At 45.0% G+C, this 13,355-nt stretch overlaps 1 protein-coding gene across 1 annotated transcript in view; it reads left to right on the plus strand.

Moving 5' to 3' along the window:
* Positions 1-13,355, plus strand: part of TNPO3 (transportin 3) — a 2,808,908-nt gene that overhangs the window by 2,103,735 nt on the left and 691,818 nt on the right. The gene's annotated exons all lie outside the window — the stretch shown is intronic.

A 13,355-nucleotide genomic window follows, 5' to 3' on the forward strand; every position in this document is an offset into this window, starting at 1 on the left:
TCAAAGATTTCCTCCAGGTACAGCCACCCAGATTCAGCAGGAACTGACCTTCTAAAAACTGGTCTTTTCCTAATCCTGAAAGATTTCAAAGGGCAAAAACAGGCGTGCCTGAGGAAGAGGGCAATACAGAGGATCCTACAGGGGGACGACAATGGCAACCAGTAAACCAAAGAAGTGACACAGGGGTTTCTCCTGCCCCGCAGGGACAATCTCAATGACTTTCCTGTAGTTCCGCTGACCAAGGAGCAAACAGAAGCTCCATTGGGCGGAAAATTATCTCTGTTTTCAAAAAATTGGCACAAACTGACAAAAGACAAATGGATTTTGGACATTATAGACCATGGTTGCAGGTTCCATTTTCATACCTTGCCAAGAAAACAAGGCATGCCAAACCTCCCACAAAATCAGAGGGCAGAGGCTATGAAGCAAATTTCTCTGCTTGCTCAGATCAAAGCAATAGAAAAAGTTCCACAACAAGAACAAGGTCAGGGGTTTTATTCAAGACTGTTCCTTGTTCCAAGAAAAGAAACTCAATGGAGACCAATACTGGACTTGTCCGCTTTAAACACTTTTCTCATAGTACCAAAGTTCAAAATGCTGACTCTACAGCAACTCCTTCCCATGCTGGGCAAGAGGTCTTGGCTGATTACTCTGGACCTCAAGGAGGCATAACTGCATGTCCCCTATTAGACACAGCTGCAGAAGATACCTCAGATTTCTTGCAGGGCCAGAGCATTATCAATTCTCAGCATTGCCATTTGGCTTATCTACTGCGCCCAGAGTATTCACGAAATGCCTGGCATCAGTAATTGCTCATTGCAGGCTCCAGGGGATTCAAATCTACCCATACCTGGACGATTGCCTCATACAAGCGGACAACAAACTAACCTTGACAAAAAACTTGAATTATGTCATACACTTGCTACAGGCTCTGGGATACACAGTCAACTTTCAAAAGTCAAGACTTCAGCCATCCCAGCAAATAACGTTCTTAGGAGCCAAACTAGACACAGCCTCTCAAATGGCTTACCTGACAGAAGACAAGCAAAAGAAGTTAACTCATTACTTCAAAAGTTTAGCAAAGCTCACCCAGATGACTGCAAGGAGATTCCTACAGGCCCTGAGTTACATGGCATCCTGCATTCTCCTGGTTCCACTAGCAAGACTACACATGAGAAAGCTTCAATGGTACCTAAAAAGTTTATGGTCTCAGCACAGCAACAACCTAGAAGCAACTATTCCGCTCATTCCATGTCTTCAAAAGGAATTTTTATGGTGGGCCACAGTAAGCCAGTCAAACACAGGTATGTCGTTCAAAAAACCTCAGATAACACAGACCATGACCACAGACGCCTCAGACCTTGGATGGGGGGCGCACATGGAGGGCAGATGTATTCAAGGACAATGGTCTCCAAAGGAAACACATCTGCATATCAACCAAAAAGAAATGCTGGCAGTAATGCATGCCATCGAGGCCTTTGGACAACAACTTCAACAAGGCCACCTACTAATCCGGACAGACAACACCACTGTGATGTGGTACATAAACAAGCAGGGGGGCACTCATTCTTACCCCCTTTGCAGACTGACAATGAATCTTTGGGAAAAATCACTTAGTTTAAACATACAGTTACAATCCCAGTTTGTTCCAGGCAAAGACAATGTTCTGGCGGACAGTCTAAGCAGGAATTTCCTAGACCCCCACGAATGGAGGCTACATCCAGACATTTTTATACGACTCGCATCGACATGGGGCAGGCCGGACGTAGACCTATTTGCCTCCCACCTCAATCATCACTTACAAAAGTTCTGCTCAAGGACATATCATCCACAAGCATGGAAAATAGATGCTCTCTCATTCAACTGGAGCTCCCTAATAATCTATGCATTTCCACCTCTGCCACTGATGACCACAGTGTTACTAAAGATCAAAGCAGTGCAGCCGAAGGGGATCCTAATAGCTCCAGACTGGCCAAGACAACACTGGTACCCACTACTACGGAGCATATGTCACAACAAAACATGGGCCCTTCCCCAATGGCCCCAACTTTTGACTCAACACAACTTCAGGACAGTTCATCCCAACATCCAGACGCTACAGCTAACAGCTTGGGAGATCCCATAAATAACCTCAATTTACCTCTCTCCAAGGAAGTTCAGCGGATACTAACAAGCCCGCAGACCATCCACTAGAAAGGCTTACTCAGCCAAATGGAAGAGATTCAGCATTTGGAATGCCAACAAGGGTCATGATGCATCACTTTTGAGCATTCCACTCATTCTGGAATACTTGGCAAATATGGTACATAACGGACTCTCATACTCTTCCGTAAAAATACATGCTTCAGCTATCTCAGCTAGATACAACACTGATCCACCTGTGTTTTCACATCCTTTGTTAAGGCAATTTCTTAGAGGAATCAAGAATATAAAGCCCCCAAGAAAGGCACCAGTACCAGCTTGGGACCTCAATTTTGTCCTAGAAACATTGACTCTACCTCCCTTCGAGCCAGCAGCTTCTGTGGATTTACAGTTTCTTTCCTGGAAGACAGCTTTCCTGCTGGCCATTACCTCAGCAGAAGGGTTTCGGAATTACAGGCCCTAATGGCAATATCACCATTCATAACTTTTCACAGAGACAGGGTCTCCTTACGAACCAACCCTACCTTTCTGCCAAAAGTGGTATCTAGGGTTTCTTTAAATCAAGCAATTCATCTGCCTTCTTTCTTTCCCAATCCTGAGAACAAAGGGGAAAGACTGTTACATACCTTGGACATACCTAGACAGAACCAAGACCAGTAGGAAGTCTGATCAGCTTTTTGTAGCCTACGCCCCTGGAGTACAAGGAAAAGCAATTTCCAAACAGACAATTTCAAAATGGATTGGACATTGCATCAGATTCTGTTATTCCTTCCATGGAAAGAGTGTGCCAGCCAATGTCAGACCACACTCCACCAGAGCTACAGCCACCTCTACAGCATTCTTAAGAGGGGTGCCTACAAAAGACATTCTAGAAGCTGCTACATGGAGCTCCGTGCATACATTTTCCAAACACTACAACCTCCCTTTATATTCCAGATCCAGAGCAGGCTTTGCTTCGGCAGTCCTGCAGGGATTGATAGCTACACCATCCTTTTCTTAGAGCATACCACCTCCCCCAGCTAAGCTATGGTATTCACCCCATATGTTATGACTGCAGTTGCATTCTTGAAGGACATAGTACAGTTTTGTACCTACCATAAATGTAGATGTCCGATAGATATGCAACTGCAGTCGGGTTTTCCCTCTATGCCTTGGGTCCACTCTTCTCCCTGTTATCCTTAGCTGGGGATATCTGTTATGGTGTATCTGTTTATTGCTTATTTACTGTCTGGAAACCTATTATTGTCTTCCAATTTGATTACAGCCTTCCTTGGAGGGCACCTGGCATCTGGGGCAAGAAACACTGAAGAAGATGGCATCGGCTGATGCTTATATACTCCAGCCGCTCTGACGTCAGAGAGAAATGCGACATCAGCCGACGTCGGACCCAAACTTTGGAATCCGGCCGACCGAGGGCTGCCTGAGGCAGGACAACCCATATGTTATGACTGCAGTTGCATATCTATCGGACATCTACATTTATGGTAGGTACAAAACTGTACTGTCTCCAAGTCACACACCTGGAAACAACTGGCATTCCTCCTGCTGGGTCGCCTTCTCTGTCTGCTGACCTTCAAGTTCTTAGGATTGTGCATGCAGATGTCACATTTAAGGCCCCTGGTTCATGGCCCTACGTGTGACGTCCCACGCACACTGCAACAGCCAAGCTGAAGCTTTTGTATAGGAGCCGACATACGATTCACCTGAGGGCATGAAATCCCACACCTAGAATACTGCAACATGGAAGAGAAGGACATCTATGGTTATGGTAAGATTTTACACAACTATTCTTTCTTTTTAGTGCCAAAAAAGACGGGACCTCAGACCAATTTTGGATCTGTCCCAGTTGAACCTGTCAGTAACTAAGACAAAATTCGAGATAGTCATGATCCAATCCATCCTTCTGCAGGAAAAAGACTGGATGTGCTCAGTTGATCTCAAGGATGCGTACTATCACATCAAAATGCACACGTGCTCCCAGAGGTTCCTCCACTTCTGGCTGGGAGCCAGTCATTACCAATTTCGAGCCCTCCCCTTGGGTCTCACCACAGCCCCCCCGGGTGTTCACCAAGGTTATGGCAGTGGTAGCAGCTCACCTGAGGCTTCAGGGCATTCAGATTTTTCCGTACCTGGACAATTGTCTTTTTGCCTCCCCTTCATAGCATCTACTATGTCAAGCCAGGCACTCCTTCCTTCTGCTAGCCAACAAGTTGGGCATTAGTATCAATTGGAACAAGTCAGCTCTTCACCCAGTCCAGGTTTTAGAGTTCATTAGGGCACGGCTGGACACAATACAGCCAAAGGTGTTCCTCACCTCAGACAGGATACGCACCTTGAGTATTCACGTGTTACATATTCTACAGACCCAATCACCCACAGCCTAAACAGTCTTAAGAGCTTTAGGTTCTATGGCAGCCACAATAAATCTTCTCCCCATGGCATGCCTCCACATGAGGGTTCTACAGTGGACTTTAGCGGTACAGTGCTCTCTGTTAGACCTCCCTTTGACCTTTCCATTGAGGATCTCAAAGGCGTGCAAAACTCCCTTTGGTGGTGGATTCAGTCCCCGGATCTCCACTAAGGACGTCCTTTTAACCTCCTCCACCCAAAACCACAGTGACCACAGATGCCTCCCTGCTCGGGTGGGGAGGCATTGCTCGGGAAGGACGGTCCAAGGCATGTGGTCCCCTCCCGAGACCTTTTTTCACATCAACATCCTAGAGATGAGAGCGGTTCCTAAATGCTCATCTTCCCCTGAGAACAATTGCAATTCAGACAGACATGTCAGTAGTCTGGTATATCAACAAGCAGGAGGAACCAGATCTTACCATTTATGCCGAGAGGCCATGAGAGTATTGAGAGTATGGGAATAGGCAATCTCCACCGGCCGTTTTCTGGTGGCAGTGCACATCCCAGAATGGTCCAACATCATAGCGGACAGGCTCAGCAGATCCATCCTGATACCCTACGAGTGGTTTCTGAAACCTTCAGCACCGGAACAGATCTTCCTAAAGTGGGGTCACCCTTGCTTCGATCTCTTCGCATCTCCTTCCAACGCGAAAGCAGCAAGATGTTCATCGTGTTTTCACTGTTGCAGTCATTACACTTGGGTTATCCTGCTGGCAGGCGACCCGCAGTCATCCCGAGTTCCAAAGTCTTGGTCCGGCGTCGGTTGCCGTCGCCTCTTCCCTGACGTCAGTGCGCCAGGGGTATAAAAGTTGCAACCAACACCATTTTCTTCAGTCTTTCTTGCCGCGCGGTGCCCGAAGCAAAAGCATTTCATAAGTGCCGGTCGGCCGACTCCTGAGATTTTCAAAATTGAGTTTCAGAACCGACGTCTTCAGTAAAGCTAAGTACCCCATTGGGGAAACTTTTTCTTGCTCCAGACCGATGTCAGTAAAAGTTAATAATTGTATTTCTTGTGGGAAGCAAATACCTCATAAGGACTTTCACTCTTACTGTATTCCTTGCTTAGGCCCTGACCACGACGTTACTAGTTGTCGATTTTGTGCTAGATTCAATAAACGCACTATCAAACATCGGTTTGATTTTGCTTTACATTACTTTGGCCGAAGGTTTAATTATATAATGCTGTCGGAACAACCGACGACAGGAATTTATAAAAAACGCAAAGACAAAGAAAAGGACAGGCATCCGAGATCCAAAACCGACGACGAAGCCTCTTCTAGGCCAGTCACCGGTTCTCAGTGATATGCTTTTGCAGCCCCTGACACCCGCTGCCTCAGAGCCACAGGCCGCAACTGACAGCCATGTGGAGACACCAATGCCTGTGGAAACTCAAGGTATTGGGCCTACGGAAACTATACCCTCAGATGGGTCCGGAGCCGCTGAGCAGGCATTGGCTTCTGAGGCTGTTTTCAGACCTTCACAGCTTACAATTAAGCCCACTACAGCAGCAAAGGCAAAGTCAAAAACACCATTAAAGACAAGGAAACAAGTACAGCATTCTCCAGAACAGTAATCCATGCCAAAGAAACAGATGCTTAAAATGGCCGAAGACCTAATTACTTTAATCAGGGGTTCACATCCCCCTCCTGACAAAAGGCCTAGGCAAGACACTGATTATGATTCCTCTGACCAGGTTTCCATTTCTTCTGATTGATCTTCTGATCAGGGATATTCTCTCCCTCCCTATGAGGACTGTGATGCAGAAGAGTCCATACCTTCAGCCTCTCCGCCTGAGGATTATTCTTTTGGGGAAACCCTACACACCATGAGGGAGCATTTAAATTGGGAGAGCCAGGATTATTCTGAATCCAAGAAAAGGCTTAGAGACTTCCTTTTATTGCCTCATCACAGGCCCCTGGCTAATCCCCCCTGTGCTTGATATTGATGTTTTTTCTGAATCCAGTCTGTCTCCTGATTCTTTACCCCCTGCACCAGTCAAGCCAGACAGGTACTACAGGGTCCCTGACTCTCATAAATTTCTGTACAAAAATCCAGCTGCAGACCCAGAAACAATTTCTCAGGGTCCTAAAGGGGTTATGGCTTCCACTGCTAAAAATCCTGTCCCCTCGGATAGGGATTCCAGAGCTCTGGAAAGATGGGGGGGGGGAGTTTACACTTCTGCTACTTTAGCTGTAAGAGCTTTAAACTGTGAGTTTCACATGCTTAAATACCAGCAGTACCTCATGTCATTGTTAAAACAGTAAATGGTTTCAAATACAGAAAGTCCTGACAGTAAGGAAATGCAGGATTTATTGCATGCAGTTGAACAAGGGGGAAAGCATACTCTGCAATGTGGTTTTGATTCATTAGAAGCTTCTTGTAGAGCCGCAGTTACAGACTCTCTTATTCGAAGGCATGCTTGGTTGAAAGAACAAAGTTTACCTGACCATGTTAAAGTAAAATTATTGGATGCTCCATTACAGCATGATACTTTGTTTGGTGTGAAGGCAGAAGAGGTGTTAAAGAAAGTGGAGGATAAAGCAAAGTCAATGCAGACAGTGAAAGATTTCTTAGAGGTTCAACCACCTAGATTTAGTAGAAACTGGCCTTCCAAAAATTGGTCCATTCCAGTGTCAGACAGGCCACAAAGAGGCAGATCTCAGCCCCAAGGCTCCTACAGACCTAAACAATGGGGTGCTTCAGCCCCGAAAGGAGGCGAAGACAAATCTCAACCTTATAGGAAACAGTCCCAATGACTTTCCTCTGCAAATGCCAAGCACTTACCTTTTGACAGCACCCCTAGGGGGAAAGCTAGCACTTTTCTCAAAAAACTGGCACATGATCACCCAGGATCATTGGGTGCTGAATATTGTTTCACAGGGTTACAGGTTCCACTTCCACACGCTTCCAAAACCAAAAGGTATGCCAGACCTGCCACAAAACCAATGGGCAGATGCACAAATACAGATTGCTGCTCTTATGGACATGGGAGCTATTCAAAAAGTTCCACAGCAAGAACAGGGACAAGGATTTTACTCAAGACTTTTCTTAGTACCCAGAAAGGACAAAGCCTGGGGACCAATACTGGACCTGTCAATCCTAAATACTTTCCTGGATGTTCCAAAATTCAAAATGTTAACACTACAGCAACTTCTGCCCATGCTGGACAAGAAGGCTTGGCTAGTTACTTTGGACCTCAAGGAGGCATACCTGCATGTCCCAATCAGACATTCATGCAGAAGATACCTTGGATTCATAGCAGGCTCAATGCATTACCAATTCTCTGCACTGCCCTTTGGCTTATCTACTGCGCCCAGAGTCTTCACAAAATGCCTGGCACCAGTAATTGCATTTTGCAGACAAAAAGGAATTCAAATATATCCCTACTTGGACGCCTGCATTATTCATGCAGAGAGCAAGGACATTCTTCTAAAGCATCTGGTGTTTGTAAAAAGATTGCTAATTTGCCTAGGGTACACAGTAAACGAAAAGAAATCAAAACTAGTGCCCTCTCAAGAGATAATATTCCTGGGTGTCAGCTTAAATACAATGGCCCAGATGGCTTATCTCACGCCAGACAAGCAAAGGCAACTGACTCATTACTTTCAAATGATGGCAATAAGAACCCAGCTCCCTGCAAGAAAAATTCTGCAGGCCCTGGGCTACATGGCATCCTGCATTCTACTAATTCCATATGCAAAACTGCATATGAGGAAACTACAATGGTATCTAAAAAGTGTTTGGACTCAGCATTGTCACAGCCTGGAGACGATCATAACTTTAATTCCCTGCCTACAACAGGAGTTTTGATGGTGGTCCCAGGCCTGTCACTACAACAAGGGACAGCCTTTCACCTTACCCACAGCCAGGCAGACAATAACAACGGATGTATCAGATTATGCCTGGGGGGGTGGGGGTGGGGGCACATATGGCAGGAAAATGTATTCAGGGCACGTGGCCCAAGGAACAAATGCATCTTCACATCAATCAAAAAGAGATGCTAGCTGTATAGAATGCCCTGACAGCTTTCAAGGACCTACTACATACAGGACAACTATTAATAAAGACGTACAATACCACAATTATGTGGTACATAAGCAAGGGGGCACACATTCCTACCCCCAATGCAGACAAGCCATGACATTGTGGAACACAGCACTGACCTGTCAAGTACATCTGCAGGCACAATTCCTGCCAGGAACAAAAAATACACTGGCAGACGAACTAAGCAGAAATCTCATGGATCCTCACGAATGGAAGCTAAATCCACAAGTGTTCAACATGATAACGAGGAAATGGGGACACCCAGACATAGATCTTTTTGCCTCCCCTCAAAATTATCAAATACAGAAAGTTTGCACAAGAACTTATCACTGTCAAACATGGAAAGTGGATGCTCTATCATTCTGCTGGAAAGGCCTCTGACAGTCTATGCCTTCCCTCCAATGCCTCTTCTCACCAAGGTGCTACTAAAAGTCAGACAAGAAAAGCCAAAAATGATCCTGATTGCACCAGACTGGCCACGCCAGCACTGGTACCCAATCCTAAACAGTTTGTCTCAAGGCCCAGCTTGGCTTCTACCTCAAATTCCTCATCTTCAGACACAACAAAACAATCAGATTCTGCACAGTCAACTTCAGAACCTTACACCTGGCAGCATGGCAGATAATGTAGCCACTCAGACTGCACTTCTCTCTAAAGCTGTTATGGATGTCATTTTAGAAGCCAGGAGACCCAGCACTAGGAAATCTTATGCAGAAAAATGGAAGAGATTCTGTACTTGGAACCAGGCACAAGGACTCAAACCACTTGTCCCTAATATACCTCAGATTTTACAATACTTAACTGAGATGCTGGACAAAGGCTTATCCTTCTCATCTATTAAAATCCATGCCTCTGCCATTTCAGCTCATTACATTACGGAACCTCCTCTTTTTTTCACATCCTCTCCTACGACAGTACCTCAGAGGGGCAAAAAATAAGACCCCCAAGGAGAGCACCAGTACCTACTTGGGACCTCAATTTTGTTTTAGAAAAACTCGCACTGCGTCCTTTTGAACCAGCCAACACAGCTGATCTAAAATTCTTGTCATGGAAAACTGCTCTGTTCCTAGCAATAACTTCAGCAAGAAGAGTGTCAGAGTTACAGGCATTAATGGCTGTGGAACCTTTCCTCATTTTTCATCAAGACAGGGTTTCTCTTAGGACAAACCCACCATTCTTGCCAAAAGTGGTCTCCAATGTGGCCTTAAACCAAACCATTCATTTACCTACTTTTTATCACAATTCCCAGAATAAAGGGGAGAAACTTCTGCACACTTTGGATATACACAGACAGCTATGATTCTACTTGGACAAAACAAAAGCTTTCAGAAAAACTGAGCAACTGTTTGTAGCATATGCTGCAGGATCACAAGGAAAGCCCATCACAAAACAGACAATCTTGAAATGGATAGGACACTGCATCCGCTTCTGTTATGCACAACATGGCAAACCAGTGCCTAAGGGCATTAGGCCTCATTCTACCAGAGCAGCAGCCACTTCAGCAGCTTTCCTCAGAGGAGTACCAACCAAAGACATTTTAGAAGCTGCAGCCTGGAGCTCAGTGCACACTTTCACCAAGCACTACCACTTACCTCTCTACTCTAAATCCAGAGCGGGCTTTGCCACTGCAGTCCTGCAGGGCTTGTTAGCTCTCCAAATCCAATTTAGACCCAGCCACCCAACCTCAGCTTTGGGATTCTACCCAAGTGTAATGACTGCAACAGTGAAACACGATGAACATAGTACAGTTGTGTACCTACCATAAATGTAGATGTTCGAGCTTATTCACTGTTGCAGTCCAGGCTACCCACCCACCATCCCCCTTTTTCCATTGCTGGGACTTTTCTATACTTCTCATCTCTATACTACCTATGTGGTGTATTTGCTTGTAGATGAAAGAAATGTTTATGGTAATATATGCATGTTTTTTGGCATAATCTTTTCTTTCCAGCCTTCCTACCTGGGGGCACCTGACATCTGGGGCAAGAAAAACTGAAGAAAATGGCGTCGGTTGCAACTTTTATACCCCTGGCGCATTGACGTCAGGGAAGAGGCGACAGCAACCGACGTCGGACCAAGACTTTGGAACTCGGGCCGACTGCGGGTTGCCTGCCAGCAGGATAACCCAAGTGTAATGACTGCAACAGTGAATACACTCGAACCTCTACATTTATGGTAGGTACACAACTGTACTGTACTTCGCTCTGAACCCCCTGCCCGGGGAAGCCCCCAGAGATGCTCTGATTCATGCTTGGCCTACTGGGCTCCTTTATGCATATCCTCCTCTTCCCCTTATGTCAAAGTTTCTGCAGAAAGCTCGAAGGCTGAGGAGCACTGTGATCCTCATCGCCCCATTCTGGCCTCGACAGGTTTGGTTTCCCTTACACCAGTCTCATCTAGTTGTCCCTCCATGGACTTTGGATCTGGTCCCGGATCTGCTGTGTCATCCCACAGGGATCCCTAATCCAGACCTGGACAGTCTGAAGCTCACAGCTTCGCTGCTGCAGTTCTCACGATTCTTAATACTCCCAGTTTGTCTTCTCCAGTTAAATCCATTCTGGGGGCGGCTAATAAGTCATACACTAGGAAAATCTATTGCAGTAAATGGAAATGTTTTTCGATGCGGGCCGTTCAGAGGTCTTCGGATCCTTTCACTGCACCACTTACAGCAGTTCTAGAGTTTTTAGCTAGCATTTTTCATCAAGGTGCTAGTTCTTTTATGGTGAAGGTCTAACTAGCTGCAATTTCTAATTTTCATGCTGGGTTGGATATGTTGTCTTTAGTTTCTTCGAAAATCTGTAAGACCTTTCTCACAGGTGTATTCCTCCTCAGACCTCCGGTCAAGGATCCCATTCCTCCGTGGGGCCTCACTTTGTTGTTGCAGTCGTTAGTTTTTCCTCCCTTTGAACCTGCAGCCTCTGTGGATCTGCAATTTTTGTCCTGGAAAACTGATTTTCTGGTTGCCATTACATCCGCTAGAAGGGTGTCTGAACTCCAAGCTCTTTCCATCAAAGTCCCTTATATGATCTTCCACAAAGTTGGAGTCTCACTAAGTACTAATATGTCTTTACTTCGTATGGTAGCCTTGGAGGCTAATATCAATCAGACTATCAATTTGCCAGTATTTTTTTTGAACTATCAGAACAAAGGGGAAAACAAATTACATTGTTTAGATGTTCATAGGCAGTTGTAATTTTATTTACACAGGACTAAATCTTTATGCAAGTCTGATCAACATTTTGTGTCCTATGCCAAGCCCTTTTCAGGCAAACCTGTTTCAAAAGTGACTGTTGCTCGCTGGATTTTTCTATGCATTGCCCGGGCTTATTCGGATAGAGGTTTGTCTCTTTCAGGAAAAGTGAAGGCTCATTTGACCTGCCATGGCTACGTCTGCCGCCTTTTGGTCTAGGGTCTCTTTGGATGATATTTGTTCAGCTGCCACTTGGGCTTCCTCTCACACCTTTATTTCTCATTATAAGCTAGATTTGGTTTCTAGAAGTAGAGCATCCTTTGGCTCTGTGGTGCTCCAGAATATCCTTCCATGAGGGGTGGCCAAGGATTAGGTAGCTGAGGACTCTGTCCCACAAGTTGAAGATCAAATTAAGTAAACTACTTCAGATAAAGAAGTTATGTACTCACTATAACATTCCATCTGAGTAGTTTTACTTCATTTGTCTTCAACTGCCCCCCCCCCCATTCCCCCTGACCTTATGCTTCAGGATAATATATGTCCCTTGTTTTGGTCCCTTTCTGTCAGGATCTTTGCTTATGCTGGAAGATAAGGGATCTGGTAGTAAGTTTTTCTTGAAGGACGAGTCCTTGTGTGATCGGGTAATTGTTATATGTTGGACAGCAAACTCGATCTGAAGGGAGACTGCGGGCATTATGAGTAGGGGGAGAGGAGCATGGAGTTCGGAGCCGTAGCTGGAAAATGCAGCCGTGTTGGATCCGAGGACCCACAGGTTGAAGACAAATGAAGTAGAACTACTCTGATGGAATATTATGGTGAGTACGTAACTTCTTTTTTGCAACAGGATCTCCTTTCTATAAACACCATTGTACTGCTCTTACATCCTTTAACTGGCTAAAACTCTCCCTAAAACCTAACTACCTACAACTGGCAATGGCCCATAAAATTATCTATAACTCTGAATCCTGTCCTGCCATAAATTCCTTACTCCAAACAGGTATACCAGATTGAGCTCTACGCTCTGAGAAAAAAAATCCTAACTCTCTATAAATCAAACAAAACTGTCAGACAGTCTTTATACTCCTACTCAGTTACCAAATTATGGAACACGCTACCCTTAGACATTTAGTACTATGCCAAACCTCAAAACGTTCACATTCAAAGTGTGAGAACATCTATCAAGATCAAGTAACCTGTCCCTGTTCGCAATCTAACTTTCCTCTCACTCTGCAGTCCACTCTTCCTAACCCCTATCCTTGTTTCTCTTTGTCTGTTTTACTGTAGCTCCCCTTCCTCCCACCACCTCTTTAGTTTCACCTACTACCTTTATCTTTTCACTCATCAGCATTTATCTTATACCATTCTTACCAAGCCTGTACCTTTATATTACATACTTAACTATGTAACTTTTCTAACTTTACTCCTATACTCTTTTTCTCCCCTACTAATACTGTCTGCAGTTTGACTACTAATACTATCACTTTAAACCTTCTCTTTTGTCACTAAAGCTTCCACTATACAAAGCTTAAATGATCCTTGCCACCTTTCTTATTACTAAAAAAATCTGTTT

Source organism: Protopterus annectens, chromosome 11.part0 (genome assembly GCF_019279795.1).
Source record: "Protopterus annectens isolate FY-2018-M chromosome 11.part0, PAN1.0, whole genome shotgun sequence".
NCBI classification, from domain to species: Eukaryota; Metazoa; Chordata; order Ceratodontiformes; family Protopteridae; genus Protopterus; species Protopterus annectens.